Source organism: Andrena cerasifolii, unplaced genomic scaffold (assembly GCF_050908995.1).
Source record: "Andrena cerasifolii isolate SP2316 unplaced genomic scaffold, iyAndCera1_principal scaffold0702, whole genome shotgun sequence".
Taxonomy (NCBI): Eukaryota; Metazoa; Arthropoda; class Insecta; order Hymenoptera; family Andrenidae; genus Andrena; species Andrena cerasifolii.
In genome coordinates this window covers 26,191-34,068 of record NW_027485594.1, presented here as the reverse complement: position 1 = coordinate 34,068, position 7,878 = coordinate 26,191, and the positions used below count along the sequence as shown (strand labels likewise).

The 7,878-nt window shown below is 22.5% G+C and overlaps 1 long non-coding RNA gene across 29 annotated transcripts in view; it reads right to left on the bottom strand.

Annotated features, from left to right (window-relative positions):
• Window positions 1–1,421: 1,421 nt before the first annotated feature.
• Window positions 1,422–7,878, bottom strand: part of LOC143378160 (uncharacterized) — a 32,647-nt gene continuing 26,190 nt past the window's right edge. For 17 of the 29 annotated variants that reach the window (XR_013087706.1, XR_013087702.1, XR_013087698.1 and 14 more), the window contains one exon: window positions 1,422–7,806. This is a non-coding gene — a long non-coding RNA (uncharacterized LOC143378160). The remainder of the gene's footprint in view (window positions 7,807–7,878) is intronic. The other 12 variants (XR_013087705.1, XR_013087711.1, XR_013087707.1 and 9 more) reach the window with 12 other exon arrangements.

The window sequence follows — 7,878 nt, the reverse complement described above, 5'->3', positions numbered from 1 at the left end:
TCTCATTTATTTACCTATTTTTGCTCGGTTTAGTTACCTATTTTTTCCTCTAATTTCTTTACCTATTTTTTTATTTACCTTTTTTCCTTTGGTTTATTTACCTATTTTTCTCTATTTATACACCAATTTTTTCTCCAGATAATTTACCTATTTTTTCTCTATTCATTTACCTATTTTTTCTCTACTTATTTTCCTATTTTTTCTCTATTTGTTTACCTCTTTTGTTTTCTCTACTTATTTACCTATTTTTCTCTGTTTATTTACCTATTTTTCCCTATTTTATTTACCTATTTTTTCTCTATTTATTTACCTATTTCTCTCTATTTAGTTACCTCTTGCTTTCCTCTGTTTATTTACCAATTTTTTCTCTAGTTATTTACCCATTTTTCTTCTCATTTATTTACCTTTTTTTTCCTCTAATTTCTATACCTATTTTTTATTTACCTTTTTTCCTTGATTTATTTAGCAATTTTTCCCTATTTTATTTACCTATTTTTTCTCTATTTATTTACGTTTTGTTCTCTATTTAGTTACCTCTTCTTATCCTCTATTTATTTACCAATTTTTTCTCTAGTTATTTACCCATTTTCTTTCTCATTTATTTACCTATTTTTTCCTCAAATTTCTTTACCTATTTTTTTATTTACCTTTTTTTCTATGAATTATTTAGCTATTTATCTCTATGTATACACCGATTTTTTCTCCAGATAATTTACCTATTTTTTCTCTATTTATTTTCCTATTTTTTCTCTACTTAGTTACCTCTTTTTTTCCTCTGTTTATTTACCAAATTTTTCTCTAGTTATTTACCGATTTTTCTTTCTCATTTATTTACCTATTTTTTCCTCTAATTTCTTTACCAATTTTTTATTTACCTTTTTTCCCTTGATTTATTTAGCATTTTTGCCCTAATTTATTTACCCATTTTTTCTCTATTTATTTTCCTATTTTTTCTCTATTTGTTTACCTCTTTTGTTTTCTCTACTTATTTACCTATTTTTCTCTGTTTATTTATCTATTTTTCCCTATTTTATTTACCTATTATTTCGTCTAATTTATTTACCTATTTTTTATTTACCTTTTTTCCTTTGGTTTATTTACCTATTTTTCTCTATTTATACACCTATTTTTTCTCAACCTAATTTACCTATTTTTCTGTATTTAATTACCTATGTTTTTCTCTATTTATTTACCTCTTTTGTTTTCTCTATTTATTTACCTATTTTTCTCTAGATAATTTACCTGGTTTTTCTCTATTTATTTACCTATTTTTCTCTGTTTATTTACCTATTTTTTCTCTATTTATTTACCTATTTTTTCCTCAAATTTCTTTACCTATTTTTTTATTTACCTTTTTTTCTTTGAATTATTTAGCTATTTATCTCTATGTATACACCGATTTGTTCTCCAGATAATTTACCTATTTTTTCTCTATTTATTTTCCTATTTTTTCTCTACTTGTTTACCTCTTTTGTTTTCTCTACTTATTTACCTATTTTTCTCTGTTTATTTACCTATTTTTCCCTATTTTATTTACCTATTTTTTCTCTATTTATTTACCAATTTTTCTCTACTTAGTTACCTCTTTTTTCCTCTGTTTATTTACCAAATTTTTCTCTAGTTATTTACCGATTTTTCTTTCTCATTTATTTACCTATTTTTTCCTCTAATTTCTTTACCAATTTTTTATTTACCTTTTTTCCCTTGATTTATTTAGCATTTTTGCCCTAATTTATTTACCCATTTTTTCTCTATTTATTTTCCTATTTTTTCTCTATTTGTTTACCTCTTTTGTTTTCTCTACTTATTTACCTATTTTTCTCTGTTTATTTATCTATTTTTCCCTATTTTATTTACCTATTATTTCGTCTAATTTACCTATTTTTTATTTACCTTTTTTCCTTTGGTTTATTTACCTATTTTTCTCTATTTATACACCTATTTTTTCTCAACCTAATTTACCTATTTTTCTGTATTTAATTACCTATGTTTTTCTCTATTTATTTACCTCTTTTGTTTTCTCTATTTATTTACCTATTTTTTCTCTAGTTAATTTACCTATTTTTCTCTATTTATTTACCTATTTTTTCTCTGTTTATTTACCTATTTTTCCCTCTAATTTATATACATATTTTTTTATTTACCTTTTTTCCTTTGGTTTCTTTAACTATTTTTCTCTATTTATACACCTATTTTTTCTCTACCTAATTTACCTATTCTTCTGTATTTATTTCCCTATTTTTTCTCTATTTATTTTCCTCTTTTGTTTTCTCTATTTATTTTCGTATTTTTTCTCTATATATTTACCTATTTTTTTCTGTCATTTATTTACCTATTTTTGCACTGTTTAGTTACCTATTTTATCCTCTAATTTATTTACCTATTTTTTTATTTACCATTTTTCCATTGGTTTATTTACCTATTTTCTCTATTTATACACCTATTTTTTCTCCAGATAATTTACCTATTTTTTCTCTATTTATTTACCTATTTTTTCTCTAGTTATTTACCTCTTTTTTCTGTATTTATTTGCCTACTTTGTTTTCTCTACTTCATTACCTATTTTCTCTATTTATTTGCCTATTTTTTTCTCTAAATTATTTACCTATTTTTCTCTATTTATTTACCTCCTTTCTTTTCTCTATTTATTTACCTTTTTTCCCTCTATTTATTTACCTATTTTTTTTAATTAGCTATTTTTCTCTATTTATACACCTATTTTTTCTCTAGTTTATTTACCTCTTTTTTCTGTATTTATTTACCTACTTTGTTTTCTCTACTTCATTACCTATTTTTCTCTGTTTATTTACCTATTTTTTCCTCTAATTTATTTACCAATTTTTTTATTCACCTTTTTTCCTTGATTTATTTACCTATTTTTCTCTATTTATGAACCTATTTTTTCTCCAGATTATTTACCTATTTTTTCTCTATTTTTTCCCTATTTTTTCTCTATTTGTTTACCTCTTTTGTTTTCTCTACTTATTTACCTATTTTTCTCTGTTTATTTACCTATTTTCCCTATTTTATTTACCTATTTTTCTCCATTTATTTACCTATTTTTCTCTATTTAGATACCTCTTTTCTTCCTCTGTTTATTTACCAATTTTTTCTCTAGTTATTTACCCATTTTTCTTTCTCATTTATTTACCTATTTTTTCCTCTAATTTCTTTACCTATTTTTTATTTACCTTTTTTCCTTGATTTATTTAGCATTTTTTCCCTATTTTATTTACCTATTTTTTCTCTATTTATTTACCTATTTTCCCCTATTTTATTTACCTATTTTTTCTCTATTTATTTACCTATTTTTCTCTATTTAGTTACCTCTTTTTTCCTCTATTTATTTACCAATTTTTTCTCTAGTTATTTACCCATTTTCTTTCTCATTTATTTACCTATTTTTTCCTCTAATTTCTTTACCTATTTTTTTATTTACCTTTTTTTCTTTGATTTATTTAGCTATTTATCTCTATGTATACACCTATTTTTTCTCCAGATAATTTACCTATTTTTTCTCTATTTATTTACCTCTTTTGTTTTCTCTATTTATTTACCTATTTTTTCTCTAGTTATTTACCTCTTTTTCTGTATTTATTTGCCTACTTTGTTTTCTCTACTTCATTACCTATTTTTCTCTGTTTTTTTACCTATTATTTCGTCTAATTTATTTACCTATTTTTTATTTACCTTTTTTCCTTTGGTTTATTTACCTATTTTTCTATATTTATACACCTATTTTTTCTCAACCTAATTTACCTATTTTTCTGTATTTAATTACCTATGTTTTTCTCAATTTATTTACCTCTTTTGTTTTCTCTATTTATTTACCTATTTTTCTCTAGATAATTTACCTGGTTTTTCTCTATTTATTTACCTGTTTTTCTCTGTTTATTTACCTATTTTTTCCTCTAATTTATATACCTATTTTTTTATTTACCTTCTTTCCTTTGGTTTATTTACCTGTTTTCTCTATTTATTTACCTATGTTTTCTCTAGTTATTTACCTATTCTTTCTCTCATTTTTTACCTATTTTTTCTCTATTTATTTACCTATTTTTTCCTTTAATTTATTTACCTATTGCTTTATTTACCTTTTTTCTTTGATTTATTTAGCTATTTATCTATATTTATACACCTATTTTTTCTCTAGATAATTTACCTATTTTTCTCTATTTATTTCCCTATTTTTCTCTATTTATTTACCTCTTTTGTTTTCTCTATTTATTTACCTATTTTTCTCTAGATAATTTACCTATTTTTCTCTATTTATTTACCTATTTTTTCTCTGTTTATTTACCAATTTTTCCCTCTAATTTATATACATATTTTTTTATTTACCTTTTTTCCTTTGGTTTATTTAACTATTTTTCTCTATTTATACACCAATTTTTTCTCCAGATAATTTACCTATTTTTCTCTATTTATTTACCTATTTTTTCTCTATTTATTTTCCTATTTTTTCTCTATTTGTTTACCTCTTTTGTTTTCTCTACTTATTTACCTATTTTTCTCTGTTTATTTACCTATTTTTCCCTATTTTATTTACCTATTTTTTCTCTATTTATTTACCTATTTCTCTCTATTTAGTTACCTCTTGCTTTCCTCTGTTTATTTACCAATTTTTTCTCTAGTTATTTATCCATTTTTCTTCTCATTTATTTACCTTTTTTTTCCTCTAATTTCTTTACCTATTTTTTATTTACCTTTTTTCCTTGATTTATTTATCAATTTTTCCCTATTTTATTTACCTATTTTTTCTCTATTTATTTACGTTTTGTTCTCTATTTAGTTACCTCTTCTTATCCTCTATTTATTTACCAATTTTTTCTCTAGTTATTTACCCATTTTCTTTCTCATTTATTTACCTATTTTTCCCTCTAATTTATATACCTATTTTTTTATTTACCTTTTTTCCTTTGGTTTATTTACCTATTTTTCTCTATTTATACACCTATTTTTTCTCTACCTAATTTACCTATTCTTCTGTATTTATTTCCCTATTTTTTCTTTATTTATTTACCTCTTTTGTTTTCTCTATTTATTTTCCTATTTTTTCTCTATATATTTACCTATTTTTTTCTCTCATTTATTTACCTATTTTTGCTCGGTTTAGTTACCTATTTTTTCCTCTAATTTATTTACCTATTTTTTTATTTACCTTTTTCCCTTGATTTATTTATCTATTTTTCTCTATTTATAAACCTCTTTTTTTCTCCAGATAATTTACCTATTTTTCTCTATTTATTTTCCTATTTTTTCTCTATTTGTTTACCTCTTTTGTTTTCTCTACATATTTACCTATTTTTCTCTGTTTATTTACCTATTTTCCCTATTTTATTTACCTATTTTTCTCTATTTATTTACCTATTTTTCTCTATTTAGTTACCTCTTTTTTTCCTCTGTTTATTTACCAATTTTTTCTCTAGTTATTTACCCATTTTTCTTTCTCATTTATTTACCTATTTTTTCCTCTAATTTCTTTACCTATTTTTTATTTACCTTTTTTTCCATGATTTATTTAGCAATTTTTCCCTATTTTATTTACCTATTTTTCTCTATTTATTTACCTATTTTTCATTATTTTATTTACCTACTTTTCTCTATTTATTTATCTATTTTTCTCTATTTAGTTACCTCTTTTTTCCTCTATTTATTTACCAATTTTTTCTCTAGTTATTTACCCGTTTTCTTTCTCATTTATTTAACAATTTTTTCCTCTAATTTCTTTACCTATTTTTTTATTTACCTTTTTTTCTTTGATTTATTTAGCTATTTATCTCTATGTATACACCTATTTTTTCTCCAGATAATTTACCTATTTTTTTTCTATTTATTTTCCGATTTTTTCTCTATTTGTTTACCTCTTTTGTTTTCTCTATTTATTTACCTTTTTTCCCTCTATTTATTTAACTATTTTTTTTAATTAGCTATTTTTCTCTATTTATACACCTATTTTTTCTCTAGCTAATTTACCTATTTTTCTCTATTTATTTCCCTATTTTTTCTCTATTTATTTACCTCTTTTGTTTTCTATATTTATTTTCCTATTTTTTCTCTATATATTTACCTATTTTTTTCTCTATTTATTTACCTATTTTTTCTCTAGTTATTTACCTCTTTTGTTTTCTCTATTTATTTACCTATGTTTCTCTAGATAATTTACCTATTTTTCTCTATTTATTTACCTATTTTTTCTCTGTTCATTTACCTATTTTTCCCTCTAATTTATATACCTATTTTTTTATTTACCCTTTTTCCTTTGGTTTATTTACCTATTTTTCTCTATTTATACACCTATTTTTTCTCTACCTAATTTACCTATTCTTCTGTATTTATTTCCCTATTTTGTCTCTATTTATTTTCCTATTTTTTCTCTATATATTTACCTATTTTTTTCTCTCATTTATTTACCTATTTTTGCTCGGTTTAGTTACCTATTTTTTCCTCTAATTTCTTTACCTATTTTTTTACTTACCTTTTTTCCTTTGGTTTATTTACCTATTTTTCTCTATTTATACACCAATTTTTTCTCCAGATAATTTACCTATTTTTTCTCTATTTATTTACCTATTTTTTCTCTATTTATTTTCCTATTTTTTCTCTATTTGTTTACCTCTTTTGTTTTCTCTACTTATTTACCTATTTTTCTTTGTTTATTTACCTATTTTTCCCTATTTTATTTACCTATTTTTTCTCTATTTATTTACATATTTCTCTCTATTTAGTTACCTCTTGCTTTCCTCTGTTTATTTACCAATTTTTTCTCTAGTTATTTACCCATTTTTCTTCTCATTTATTTACCTTTTTTTTCCTCTAATTTCTATACCTATTTTTTATTTACCTTTTTTCCTTGATTTATTTAGCAATTTTTCCCTATTTTATTTACCTATTTTTTCTCTATTTATTTACGTTTTGTTCTCTATTTAGTTACCTCTTCTTATCCTCTATTTATTTACCAATTTTTTCTCTAGTTATTTACCCATTTTCTTTCTCATTTATTTACCTATTTTTTCCTCAAATTTCTTTACCTATTTTTTTATTTACCTTTTTTTCTTTGAATTATTTAGCTATTTATCTCTATGTATACACCGATTTTTTCTCCAGATAATTTACCTATTTTTTCTCTATTTATTTTCCTATTTTTTCTCTACTTGTTTACCTCTTTTGTTTTCTCTACTTATTTACCTATTTTTCTCTGTTTATTTACCTATTTTTCCCTATTTTATTTACCTATTTTTTCTCTATTTATTTACCAATTTTTCTCTACTTAGTTACCTCTTTTTTTCCTCTGTTTATTTACCAAATTTTTCTCTAGTTATTTACCGATTTTTCTTTCTCATTTATTTACCTATTTTTTCCTCTAATTTCTTTACCAATTTTTTATTTACCTTTTTTCCCTTGATTTATTTAGCATTTTTTCCCTAATTTATTTACCCATTTTTTCTCTATTTATTTTCCTATTTTTTCTCTATTTGTTTACCTCTTTTGTTTTCTCTACTTATTTACCTATTTTTCTCTGTTTATTTACCTATTTTTCCCTATTTTATTTACCTATTTTTTCTCTATTTATTTACCTCTTTTGTTTTCTCTATTTATTTACCTATTTTTTCTCTAGTTATTTACCTCTTTTTTCTGTATTTATTTGCCTACTTTGTTTTCTCTACTTCATTACCTATTTTTCTCTGTTTATTTACCTATTATTTCGTCTAATTTATTTACCTATTTTTTATTTACCTTTTTTCCTTTGGTTTATTTACCTATTTTTCTCTATTTATACACCTATTTTTTCTCTACCTAATTTACCTATTTTTCTGTATTTAATTACCTATGTTTTTCTCTATTTATTTACCTCTTTTGTTTTCTCTATTTATTTAC